Genomic DNA, 14468 nt, shown 5'->3' on the forward strand with positions numbered 1-14468 from the left:
CAAGATAGTCTTAGACGTGCATATGAATTACTATTTGTAAGGGGGTGTTAATGGTGCCCCTTCCAAACAATGGTTCAATATGGTATGTATCAATGTTTTTGGACCATAATCTGGTTGAAAATCATTGGAAAGTTACTGACATTTGTTGCGGTAGTAACATATTTGCAGAATGGAAGGAGTCCCTTTGGGAGCCCCCCTTCTGATGTTAAAAATGTTTGTTGGGGAGTAGGGGTTAGACCACGGGACCACTACCAACTCTCAAACAAACTTAAAAAAAAGTTACTTTTGCTTGTAAAATGCAGCCCATTTTCTTTAAGGAAAATATGCTACATTAAAAAAAGATTATTTTATTTAAATGTAATCACAAACATCATGGTCTACTGACTCCAGCAGGCCGCCATCCCTGTGGTGTCACCCAACCATAGTGAGTCATTATTTTCTACCTATCTCATGAATATGATGAGGTTTGATTGCGATCCACTACAGTTCAAAATGTTATGATCTGACCTATTAGTACCTAGGTAGTTGGCAAAATTGTTTTCCATTCACCAAAAGTCAGTTCATAATTCGTGACCACTTTTTTAATCTAAATTTTATACAGCAGGCCCTGGGATCTTGGACTTTTCCATTAGGTTGACCACACTCTCTCACACTTCTAATCTTATTTGAAATTCGCACACTTGCAATACAGAACATCAATTTAGTATGATGCAGTGGAAAACTCCATTGAACACGAATGTGTGTCCATATTTCTTGGGAGACGTATGTTCTCCAGCACTACTACAATGATCTAGCTTGCTTGTGTTAGTTAACATTTTATATAATATCTATGAGGGTTACACTATTCAAATGTATATATCCAAACAAATTATTGTATGGGAGCGCTAGGCATGAAAAGGTGTGTAGACCAATAGCTGCACATTGTATAGATTTCTACCACCAGGTGGCTTGGAAAGATCTGACATAATCATGTAAAGGCATAAACGGTGCTAATATTGTCCACTTTTCAGAACAATAAAAATGTTTGCATGTCCCAGTCTCCTCCAGTAATTGTTCCTTTTACTATGAAGCATTTGCCCGTGCTTACATTTTTCAACAAAACTTCTTAATGCTCGATGTTCCCAAATTCGGTTCCAATGTCATGCGTCATTGATTTTTGTCACCTTGTCTAAAAATCAGCGAGTGTGCTGTTAGAGCTAAGACTCCGATTTCTGGTGTAAATTGACTAAATGAATAAGAAGGACATGGCATGTTTAGGTTCACACCTTGTCAACGTTTGTTTACTCTATCACATTTTCCTCGAGCCGCTGACGGGTGGAAGATTGTTAAAACCGTGAAATGGTGCCAAGATGCACAGATAACCTTCTCATAAACAGATGTTAGACAAGAAGTGATAATACGTGGTTTAAAAAATGATGAAATCGCAGTTGGGTTTGTTTTGAGTAAACATAGGCCTCCACGTTGGTGCTGCAGACGGATCCCATGCCGTTTCTTCAAATATACTTAGCCAGTTCTGTGTCTTATGGAGGCTCTTTGATGTTCTCATACAGACGAAAATGCGGCCATTTTGCTTTGTCTTATACAAACAAAGTAAGGAATTGGGTTTTCTCTGCAAACAGCCTGACACCCTTGATGTGGAACGCAGAATGTGCAGAAGGTCATTTGTGCCAAAAGTCCTTACAACGTGTTTTATGCGAATCTTCTGCAACCCTCGAGATGCTTGAGTAGACTACGCTAGTAGTCCGACCAGACAATAAAAATTATTAGTTGGATGATAGGGGAACTTGGTCAAAGCCTCTGGTGATATTGCGAGACACACACAGACTCGCTGTTATGCCAACAACAAGCATTGGCAAAGCCAATAGGTCTGGCATAGGCCGACAACTCCTGGCTTTGTAAATGTCTGTGAATGTTTTGTGTACAACTGTACAAGAAAATTACTTTTTGTGTGTAAGTGTACATTGTTCAAGAACAGAATGCCATCGCTCACCTGCAGGTAATCTAATGACTGAAGTGGGATGCTTGTTTGACTGTTAACCATGCTGAATTCCGTGGGTGACGAAACAGAAATGTGACAAGCGCATAGACAGACCAATGGATGAAAACAGCTGGTTGAAATCCCTTATGTCAAAAGGATTTTGCTAAGGGCAGACCTAAAAAATTACAAAACAGCAATGTGAACATTTACACAAGAACGAATGGCACACAGAAAGATTGTAAATGTGTGCATGTTTTAGCATGAAGCCAAGTCTACATCGAACCTCATTGTGCGTATTGGTTTCATTTGTTTCGTCATAAAAATGTAAATTGGTTAACTCAAATACTTCTTGTGATGTTATGTTTTTGATCGGGCTGAGAGTAACTAATGGTTGTTTGAAAATATAATGTGTGTGGCATGAGGGGATAAATAGAGCGGGTCTGTTGTGCTGCACACCTTAAGAAGGCTGTGAATGTTATCTGATTGGTGGTGCCACTGGACATTCTATTTGAGGATGTATGGAACAGGGTAATTAATATAGGTGATTTACCATCGTTTTTTTTAGAATTTCCTAAATTTATTGTAGGATGCTTTGTCTATTTGTAGGTGTCCTCCTACGCGGTCCTGTGGCCTCATTTTGTCCAATGAATGAATTATATATTTTGGTACACATACATGGGTGACGGATATAGACAATTGATTAACTGATCGTTGCATTTCACAAATCGGAAGATCCATAAGACTGGATTCTTTAATCAATGGTATGTATAGGTTATTACATGGGGAATTATTGGGGAGACTGATGATCAGGTGCACATTAGTTTGATGGATATGCTGGGTGGGAATCAGTTGCGCCGGAGACTATAATTAATGGTTTGTACTCAGTTAAGGCAATGAAAACTTAATTGTTTGATGTAAAGATCAGATTGGAAATAGATGGCTTGTTAGATGCTATTTAGTAGGATTCATGATGACTAGACAACTGTCCTTATCAAAATACGAGGTAATTAACATTCTGTGAGGGCAGGTGCATTAAAATAACATGATGAATGTGCAAGATAAGAATTTAATGATTGACATTAAACAAAGTGCCATGGATTAGTGGGTGGTGCTCTCACATCCATAGGATATTGTATATGTGGTTTTATCAAATGTATATATGGGTGTTTTTAACCGTGGGTGGGGCATGGTAGTTTCTTCTGTCCCTGATCATGGTATTGTGATTATGTAAATTGGATTGTTCCTGTGAAATGGTAATTTTTATCATTTGCATGTTTTTGTGACAGCCCTGAGGAAGTTCCACGGAAAGGAACGAAGCATGTTGGCTGTGCTGCTTTGTAATTATTGGTGAAAATAAATACGTTTTGAATACATATCTTGGAGTTTGTAATAAAAAACGGACAGAAATATACATTGGGTGCACCATTGGTTGTATTTAATTGAAAAACTAAGCATTAAAAGTTGTACAAATATACGATGAACCCATAACCTAAAGAAGTGACACATGCGTAAACAGTACATCCCTGCGGTTCTTCACAACAATAAGGCCTCATAAAAGACAATTTAAGAAATCAACAGTCAAAAGGTTCCATCATCATAAAGTGATGATCAAAGAACCTTTGTTGGGTTAACATTCATTATTTTTAATGTCAGCCAACCACACCTGCCTTGGTCTCCACATGCCCAATAAAAATCTACTTACAGAGAAAGCGATCGTACGACTTTCATCATATGTCAGCATCCTAGCGGCCTCTTTATATTCACTAACTTCCAGGGTCCGGCACAGCATAATTAACCATTTTCTCCTGTAATTAATAAATGCTGGGCAAAAAAACTGAATTAGTTCAATTGTCTCATTAGGCTCACCACACATCGGGCACATAGCTACATTGGTTCCCTTAGTCTGTGGCCAATTCACAAAGTATGGACCCAATGGCAGAGTGCAGTACCAATCAAAAAATAACTCCCACCTGTCTGATAGTTTAACAAGTAGAAAAACACTGGGCAATGGTCCAGTCTTTTCCCGGTAATAGAGTAGAGTCTTTGTGTGCCAAAATGCAAGTTTAAACACTTGCATAGTTATTGTCCTGGCATCACTGTTAGCGCGTCTGACCTTATGTGGTTTCTTTTTGTTAATTTATAAGGGGGTGTGTTAGAGGTTGGATGGACCTTTTGAAAAATCGCATAGAGTAGTTCCCACCATCGGCCCAAAATTTCAGTACCAATCAATAAAAAATAGCAATCAATAGCATCAATATTTTTGGGAGTCAGTAATTTCCACGCACCATCACCTTTTCACCATGAATAACCACACCTTAACGTAAAAGTTTCAAAGTTTATTTCCCTATATTAACAATGCTAATATCACGTCACAGTCTCAAAATCAAATGATAAACATACAGAAACAACACTGGTTGACCAAATCTTCTAAGGAATCTCAATTTAATCAAAGCGTGGATCACTAAACATTCTAGAGTTACATTACAAATCAATAGCAAGAATAACTGCGCAATAGAAATAGCATTCATTTAGATTCAGCAAAAAAAGACATCAACTGTTGTTAATATTTAGTAAGCATTATCAGTGAGTCTCCTAACTAACCTTCTGATTAGAATGGCATGTTTGGGCTTCATGCAAAACAATTTAGTCAACACAAATTTGGGAGAAACATCTAGCTGTGGCGCTATCAAAATTAGCGATTGGTACCTAAAAACAAAAGCAAATAAACATGGCCATCAGTAACAGAGCCTTACACCTTGCCTCAGTATGGTTCAGCAAGCTACAACAGTCTTCGTCAATTGGACATCTGTTCAGTCAGCATGGGCATTGGGACTCAGCAGTGAAGTTCAAGATAGAAATGTCTCAGGAACGGCATCATTCAGAATGTTGCTTCTCTGCAACAAAGTTAGGAAAAATGAGAATGTCTCTCTGGGCAGTTGGAAAGAATATGGCGTATCTCCTCTCGGTACAGTCTGGCTAAGTTAGATTTCCTAGGACATCTTCCCACCTTGCTATTGGTCAAAGAATCGTACATTTACTTTTAGTCCAATGAAAGTAGAACCTCAAATCTAAGATATAACTGAACTGACTTTCACATGTTGATGATTGGCTCCTCTTCTCCTATTCCCGTAGTTGGGCTCATCAGGTAACAACTTTGTATCACCTTATACTCCAGTCACTGCATCTATTGTTAGTTCCTGGTAGCATCCCCTTTACATACCCTAAACTCTCCAAAGCATTAGTAGCTAGTACAACATATTCTAGCAAGCAGTTCTCATGGGAAAGAACATTTAGCTACTAGCATCTGGTCAACGCAATGGAAAATTACAAATCTAATTCTCTAAGCAGCCATTTTGTAACTCGTTTAAGCAATGAAACTTGACATGAGGCCGTGCAACTAGGCCCAAGACCTCGCTAAGTTAAGGCCTATGATTAATAAAGCAAATACATAATACATGACCATTAATATAACATACTACTACATTAATGCATACATGAACACGACAATTTACATTAATAAGCACTTAGGCCCTCATTCCTACCGCCGCCCGCCAAGCGGGAACCGCCAGAAGACCGTACCGCGGTCAAAAGACCGCGGCGGTCATTCTGACTTTCCCGCTGGGCTGGTGGGCAACCGCCAAAAGGCCACCCGCCCGCCCAGCGGGAAAGCACCAGCAACGAGGATGCCGGCTCCGAATGGAGCCGGCGGAGTTGCTGGTGTGCGACGGGTACAGTTGCACCCGTCACGATTTTTCAGTGTCTGTAAATCAATGTGGGGCCCTGTTAGGGGGCCCCTGCAGTGCCCATGCCAGTGGCATGGGCACTGCAGGGGCCCTCAGGGGCCCCACAACACCCGTTCCCGCCAGCCTGGTACTGGCGGTGAAAACCGCCAGAACCAGGCTGGCGGGAAGGGGGTTGGAATCCCCATGGCGGCGCTGCTTGCAGCGCCGCCGTGGAGGATTCACAGGGGCAGCGGGAAACTGGCGGGAAACCGCCGGCTTCCCTTTTCTGACCGCGGCTTTACCGCCGCGGTCAGAATAGCCCCAGAAGCACCGCCAGCCTGTTGGCTGTGCTTCCTCCGTCCCCTACCCTGGCGGTCTCGGACCGCCAGGGTAGGAATGACCCCCTTAATAAGTACATGTCATGATTAGTGACGTCCACTCAAGTAGGCACATTTTCAAACTTGTGTATTATTTTCTCTATATTAAGTCATCATCATCATCATCATTTTACTTTATTTCGGTAAGAGAAACATACCATAAAAGTGCAATAGATATAAAAGAGAATATAAAAAGGGACACAATAAACTAAATATATATATTTGTTTTTTTAAAGTTAAAACCATGACAGTATAAATATAAAATATTTCTTACTCCGATAATATAAAAAACAGCGCCTCTAAACCCATAAAATGTCAGCATCTGTCATACACCAGGGTACAATAAATATACTTGAGGAGGTCTGAGACTAAAAGACAGCCATCCAATCTTATTCTTAGAATCACTAATCTAAAGTGCCATAATTGATCCCAAAGAAATGTTCCCACAAAATGAGCTATGTAGACAAGTAAATCAAATATGGGGAAGTTCTCTCAGCAAATTAACAAATCCCAAAGACCAGTCATGACTGATAATAAAAAAATCGGCACCTCTAGTACCACAAGATGTCAATTAATGTCGTACACCAGAGTGCAGTAAATGTACATAAAAAGATCTAGGTCTAAAGGACCGCTACCCAGTCTTGTTCTTTAAGGTCGCTAGTCTAATGCGCCAAATAGATTCGAGGAATTTTGCCACTGGATAAGCTATGTGTACAGATGGATCGGATTTAAAAATTCTCTCAACGTGTAAACAGCTCCTAAAACCCAATTGTTTACATAGGGGATTAATCCAGGAAGCCCTCTGATTGTCATATGCACGACATTGGAAAAAAACATGTGAGACAGACTCTTCATTTTTGCATCCCATCGGACATAACTTGGACCCATTATTGGAATTAGGCCATTTATAAGTTAAAGAGCACAAAGGGAGGGACCCTATTCTAAATCTAATACAAAGGGCGCGCGCAGAGGGAAAAAGTGCAGCATCCAGGAAGGGCTCAAACTCATAGTGGCATTTCAATTGCAGATAGCTATCAGACATAGACAACGGCACAACCTGAGCAAATTGGGCAGTTTGGACTTTGAGCCAAAAAGCGTCCTTCAATAACTGTGCGGCGTTTTTAGGAATGGAAGAGGGATCCTTCCAGTAAGACCCCAAACCAAGGTGCGTTAGGGACCGTTCGACATATATTAAGTCATTTTCGATGCAGATTTAACTTTCAGAATACATGAATATTTATTAGTACAATTTCAGTGTTAACAATTCCTCCTCTAATGACTAAATGCGTCATCACACTTACATCTTCCCTCACAAATTTTCACTCAGCTAAAATTTGTCAACCCTATCTCTTTTCATTTTTTGTTCCCTCTTTGAATTTCCCTAAACAATTTTTCATTTTTATCTCTTCCCATTTTCTTTGATTTAATCACATGATACAATTTACATATTCCCCATGCTCCAATTATGTAAATCACAATACTCAATATCCTGTGTATTATTTTCAGTATTATCCCTTTCCCAATGATGCTGAGACAATTTCCCACTGAAGCCAATCATTTGCCAACCTTTTCCTAAACACCTGGTCTGTCAGCTCTTTCAGATCAGTACTGCCATTAGTCAGATTAGTAAGTAAGCTTCTAATTTCTTTACTATTATCAGAAATATATGAACAACAATGATTCAAATTCATTATTTTGCAAACTTAGCTATCTGTTGCTAAAAGAATGTCTAATGCATGGCGGTTCTGAAGAGTCATAGATCTTACCGCAGCCATTTCTGTATCCATTAGGATCATGGCTCCTGAAAAATCTGCCAACATGTTATCCACAATAGTAGACAACATTTGAATCTTTATAGAATTCAATATAACTCCCACTGAAGGAATTATTGCTCCAAATATATCTCCAACTATACTAGAAGAAGATTATTTTATTTAAAGTGATGTAACTCAGTAATTTTTGGTGATCTTTTCAAGTCCTTAAGTTGAAATATCTTTGGGAAAACTACCCCTAAGTAACATGTGCCATACCATCCTCGTGGAAGATGGTAAGAGGCATTCGACCCACAGAAGTCATAAACTCCAGGAATTGCCAGATCCTATCCATTCAAGATGAATGTTCATTTATTCTGAAACAAAAATACATGTCTACATTCACTCGTTCTCACAAACAACATATCACTACTAGATTTAGGCCTATATACACAAAGCTTTCCTACATGATGCGCATCTAAAGCTAACCTACCTTGTGTTTTTATTTCACTAAATGCATAGTCATTTCTAAAAGTCCTTCACTCTAAGCCCTTTTCTAATTTCTCCTTTAATGCCTTTCTCCTATCATCTGTCTGATCTGATCTAAGAAGCTCTTTTCTATTAGTGTAAACAAGCATGTCAGGTTGTTTCTATGCACATATGCAGTGCCAAATGTTCATGTAGGCTCAAAGAATCCTCTCACTAATTCTATAGTGTTCTGCTTGGCTGCTCTACTTAAGTACTTAATAGGGACAAACAAAAACACAACATCATAATTGGAATTGAAATACTGGATGTACTCCTGATTATAGAATCTTGTTTATAACAGACTACAACTTATCCCATAAGTTAGGGGCAAGCTATGATAGTTAACCCCTTCCTCGACTGATGAAGGAATCTGCATGTAAATATAACAATCCATTGCCTCAACATACTCACCCAATGAGCAATAGAAAACATTAGAAGAAAGCTCTCACTGGTCATTATCTACGTGCAGATATTTCTTGTCTAACCTAAACTTCTCTACTTCTGTTAGTGCAGTTGTTGTCCCTAAAGCTAAGGTATGGTTGGCTTTACTCTTGTCAAGAACAGTCATTCCCACAATCAATACCAGACACAATGTCAAGCACACAATCGCCAAACCAACACTCAAGTATTTACAGCACCCATTCTTCCTACCCTGCTGGCTAAGGTTACTCATGATCTGTAAAAAATCTGAAACTAGAAGAGAAGGAATTATTACTATGCAGCAAAAATCAAAAACAAATCTTCCGTCTTCTTCAGCGATTATTTACAGCTTTCAGTCTTATTTCCAGGACCATTTTGTCCAAGTCGGTAAGTTTGTAAAATCATGTTATCAAAAAGCCTATTCCGGTTACTTTCAATAGTCTCTTTTACTTTGCACTTCTCCAACCTTTTAGTTTCAAAAGTTCAGTTCATTGGTTTTCTTCATGTGCAAGGATACTGGCCTGGAATGTCTTGATCAGAACAAAAAGACAAAAATTATCTTTGCCAATCACTTGTTGTTGCATACGCCCATTCAGGACCAGCATATCTTCAACTTGCAATACTCTTTCTTTTCAGCTTTCGATCTCCATTTAATTCTCCTTCACCCAAGTCTTCTCTCCTGGTCTTGTCTACTTCCTCCTCAATTGCTGTCACTGTAATTGCTTCTTTTCTTTTCGCTTGTGACTCCGCCCACTTATCTCCTTTAAGTGAACCTTTCGTTAATGCTCTTTTCGGTGTCAAACTTGTAACTTCTTCTTGCTCTGTAGGACTTTCTTTAGATGGATCTGCAACTGGTTCAGGAGGAGTCAGACCACAGTGGCTTTGTTCCGCCTCAACTGCTTCCCCCTCGGGGTCTGTTGTTTGCTCTGCTTGTCTCTCAAGACCGTCTGCTTCTGGAAGAGCCCTCCTCTGACTAGACTCTCCTGCTGCCTCAATTGAGGTTGGTTCACTTCCATCTTCCTGTAGGTCTTCTCCTTCGTCTCTCACAGAAGTGGCTGAACCGCTACAATTTACTCATATCCGATCTCAGTTCCTCTTTCTCCCTTTTCCAGCTCTGAGGTTGGTCTGATCGTTGTTGGTACTCTCAAAAACTCCTCATCATTGTCCAAAGGACATGCCACCTTTCTGGTATGGCTTGCATGGATCCAGTTTGGAACTCCAGTGCACTTCACAGCTGTGGTAGTGATCAGCACTATCTGGTAAGGGCCTTTCCACTGAGGCTCCAAACACGTTTTCCTCATGTGCTTTCTGATCACAACCCAGTCACCTGTTCTTAGGTTGTGTCCTTGATCTTGAGACGGTTGCAATGTGGTGGCTTCCACCTGATGAGAGAAAGACCTAACCACATCAGCCAGACCTTTGCAGTAGTCCAACACCATATCATCTGTTATGTTCACAAGAGCATTTGCAGGAACCGCTGGCAACCTCCATGCCCTACCCATGAGGATCTCATGCGGTGACAGTCCTCTTTTCCTGTTGGGTGTGTTGTCATCAGAACTAACAGTAGTGCATCTGGCAATTTCAAATTTGTGGACGCACACTTTTTCGCCATTCTTGATTTCAGGGTGCCATTCATCTTTTCCACAAGTCTTGAGGCTTCAGGGCGATGACTACAATGTAACCTCTACTCAATGTTTAGGGCTGAACATAGTAATTTAACTACTTCATTGTTGAAGTGACTTCCTCTATCTGATTCTAAAGAGATCAGAAACCCAAAATGTGGTATCAGTCCCGAAGCAGTAATTTCGCTTCTGTGATACTGTCATTTCTTCGTGTAGGGTAAGCTTCAATTCAATGACTAAAGATACAGACAATCACCAACATTTCTCAATCCTCCACACACAGGTATCTCAATAAAATCCATCTGCATTCTGCTGAATGGTCCTCCTGCTCTTCCAATGTGGCTCAAATTGACAACTGTTCCTTTTCCCTTTTTTATTTGTTGACAAATGACGCAACAATGGCAAACTGCTTCAGGAACTTGTCTGAAATTTGGATTGAACCAGTTCTGCTTAAACAATTGAATCACTGCATCCCTCCCAACATGTGCTTGACCATGATAATATATAGCCATTTGAGTCAACAAACTGTTCAGCAGTACCAGTTAACCCTCTTCTGAAATCCACAGTTCATCCTAACGCTGTACACATTTCATTTTGACCCATAACCTTTTGCCCTCCCTCTCAACGTTACTTTGAAATGATTTCAATTCTTACAACCTCCCTATAACATGTAATGCATAACTTGAACATGCCTCATCTTCCTCAGGTAACAATTCCCATTTTTCTTTGAATGATATTCAGTTCAATGTGCAAAACCTTGCGACTTGATCTGCATATCCATTTCCCATTGACACAAAATCTCGTGATTTCAGATGTGTACTGCATTTCACCACAGCAATCTTCTTAGGCATTTGAAAAGCTTGTAACAGTTCATGAATTCACTTGCCATTTCGGACTGGTGAACCAGAGCAGGTCAGGAAACCACCCTGTGACCACAACTGACCAAAATCATGCACTATTCCAAATCCATACTGGCTATCTGTATAGATGGTGAATTTAAGCTGTGCAGAAACATAGCATGCTCTATTAAGGGCTACCAGTTCCACTACTTGTGCAGAGTATACTCCTGGAAGCCAGGACGCTTCAAGTATATCAGAAATCATGCACACAGCATATCCTGCTCTCAGTATTCCTGTATTATCTCTTAAACAGGAACCATCAAGAAAGATAATGTGTTCGTGTTCTTCCAGTCGGGTATGTCTAATATCAGGTCTCGGTTTTGTGCACAGATCAGTTAATTCGAGACAATCATGCTCAAAATCCGTTTTTCAATTCCACATTTTCTAATGGGTTAAGCACTGTACACCTTTTCAATGACACATTTGGGGACCCCAGGATGCTCGTCTCATATCAAGTTAGCCTGGCACCTTTTACGTATTGTGCCTTGATTCGGGCAAGCAAAACTTCAATGGAGTGAGGGACCATAATAGTCATGGGATGTCCTATCACAATGCCATCAAACTGAGTGAGGCTCTGTCCAATCACGGCGACTGAACGCAAACAGCCTGGTAAAGCTGCTGTAACTGGGTCCAAAGTAGCTGAAAAATATGCTATTGGGCAGTTTACACCACTATTGACTTTAGTCAAGACAGACAAAGAACATGCATCACGCTCATGACAGAACAACATGAAGGGTTTTGTGTGGTCATGCATTCCGAAAACCGGAGCTTTGCACAAAGTTTCTCTCAAGTCAGAAAACACTTTCATACAGGCCTGATCTAACACTAAGGCATCAGTGACTTCTTTGAGAGTCAGCTTCTGCACTGGCTTTGAAATGACTGAAAGTTGGGAATCCACTGGAGACAGTAGCCTACCAGCCCCAAAAACATCCTGACATCTCTCTGTGTGGCTGATGGACTCATCTGCAATATGGCTGTGACCCTTTCTCTGGATATCGTCCTAATTCCTTTCTCAATATGGTGACCCAAATATTTCACTTCTTTCTGGCATTATTGTAATTTAGTTGGATACACTTTACAACCATTCTTCCCTAAATGATTCAGTAAGGCAATCGTGTCATATTTGCATTCTTCCTTTGTTTTGGATGCAATCAACAAATCATCAATGTACTGTACCAATGTCGATTGGAAAGGCATTTCCAATGACTCCAGGTTTTTTTTCAAGGTCTGGTTAAAAATGGGAGGTGAGTCTGAAAACCCTTGAGGAATTCTACACCAGCAGTAGACTGGATCGAAAAATTTAAAACAGAAGAGAAATTGACTATCCTCATGTAGAGGTACAGAAAAGAATGCTTGTGACAGATCAAATACGGTGAACCATTCAGCATCTCATGGAATGTGAAACAAAATCACTGCTGTATTTGGTACCACAGGACAACATTTAATCACAATGTTATTTACGTTTCTCAAATCTTGAACAATTCGAAATTTCCCACAGGGCTTTCTCAATCCCATTATCGGTGAATTACATGGACTGCTCAACACTTCTTTCAAAAGACCTTGGTTCACAAGTTCTGCAATTATGGAGGCAACTTTCTCAATGATGACCTGTGTCATGTGGTACTGGGGAATCTGGGGAAAAATTGTGTTCAGCTTTACTGGAACCTTAAATGGCTCGATTCCTTTTATCAGACCAATGTCTTTTCCTGTCAACTCCCAAGCTTTCTCTTTAACTGTTCCTTGTAAATCAGAAGGAAGATCCTTTACTGTGAAAACTGGAAAGAAATGAATCAAAGGGTATTCCTAATTTATTATCTCACACTATGGGGGTCATTCTGACCCTGGAGGTCATCGACTGCCAGGGTCGACAACCACGGAAGCACCGCCAACAGGCTGACGGTGCTTCCTTAGCTATTCCGACCGCGGCTGTAAAGCCGCAGTCGCCCACCCGGGTCCGGCGGTTTCCCGCCGGATTTCCCCCGGCTGGGAGAATCCTCCATGGCGGCGCTGCTTGCAGCGCCGCCATGGGGATTCCGACCCCCTTCCCGCCAGCCTGTTTCTGGCGGTTTTCACCGCCAGGAAGAGGCTGGTGGGAACGGGTGTCGTGGGGCCCCTGGGGGCCCCTGCACTGCCCATGCCACTGGCATGGGCAGTGCAGGGGCCCCCTAACAGGGCCCCAGCAGAATTGTCACTGTCTGCTTTGCAGACAGTGAAAATCGCGACGGGTGCAACTGCACCCGTCGCACCCCTGCAACTCCGCCGGCTCCATTCGGAGCCTGCTTCATTGTTGCAGGGCCTTTCCCGCTGGGCCGGCGGGCGCTCCTTTGGCGGGCACCCGCCGGCCCAGCGGGAAAGCCAAAATGGCCTCCGCAGTCTTTTGACCTCGGAGCGGCCAAGTGGCGGTTCCCGTTTGGCTGGCGGCTACCGCCGCCAGCCAAACTCGGAATCAGGCCCTATGTCTCTGGAGCTGGGTCATCGTCATCATCACTATTCGTCTGAATCTCAATTCCATCATTTGAGCAAGTAATCCATCATCTCATTTTACACAGCAAGTCCATTCTTAGTAATCAACCATTATGACACATTACTTTTTCCTTCACATATGGACCTTTCTGATCTACCTCTAGTGAAGCTGCAAGCACACATTCTTCTTCGTCCGAACACTAGCTCACCCACTCATCGTTTATTCCATTCTCACTGTGTAACAGGAATTGGTGTACTGTGTTATTACCCTGGTTAAACCTGTCACCTATTGAGGAAGCATCACTTGCTGCTGTTCCATTGGGGCTTGAGGTATTTGGATTCGCTGTCTAGGTACCATTTGAACCTGCTGTTGCATTGGCTGTGACCGTGCCATCTGCATATGTGGCATTTGCACCTGTTGAATGGGCTGAAAACCTTGCATCTGATTCCCATTACTTTGAAAATTTGGATTATGACCTCTCATTCTTGGTCCTTTCATGTCTGGGAAAGAATTGATGTCACTTGTTTGCTGAGCGACACCTTGCTGCACAAACATCCGACACTCCTGCTTCCAATGTCCGATCCCTCTGCAAGTGTGACATGGCAACAATCTCTTCATTCCCTGCACATCATTCTGAACCACTACAGTACCCAAATTGGGACTTCGGCTTCCGTTTCCAATTCCTCCGCGACCTCTACCTCTCGCCT

This window comes from Pleurodeles waltl, chromosome 1_2, assembly GCF_031143425.1.
Source record: "Pleurodeles waltl isolate 20211129_DDA chromosome 1_2, aPleWal1.hap1.20221129, whole genome shotgun sequence".
Taxonomy (NCBI): domain Eukaryota; kingdom Metazoa; phylum Chordata; class Amphibia; order Caudata; family Salamandridae; genus Pleurodeles; species Pleurodeles waltl.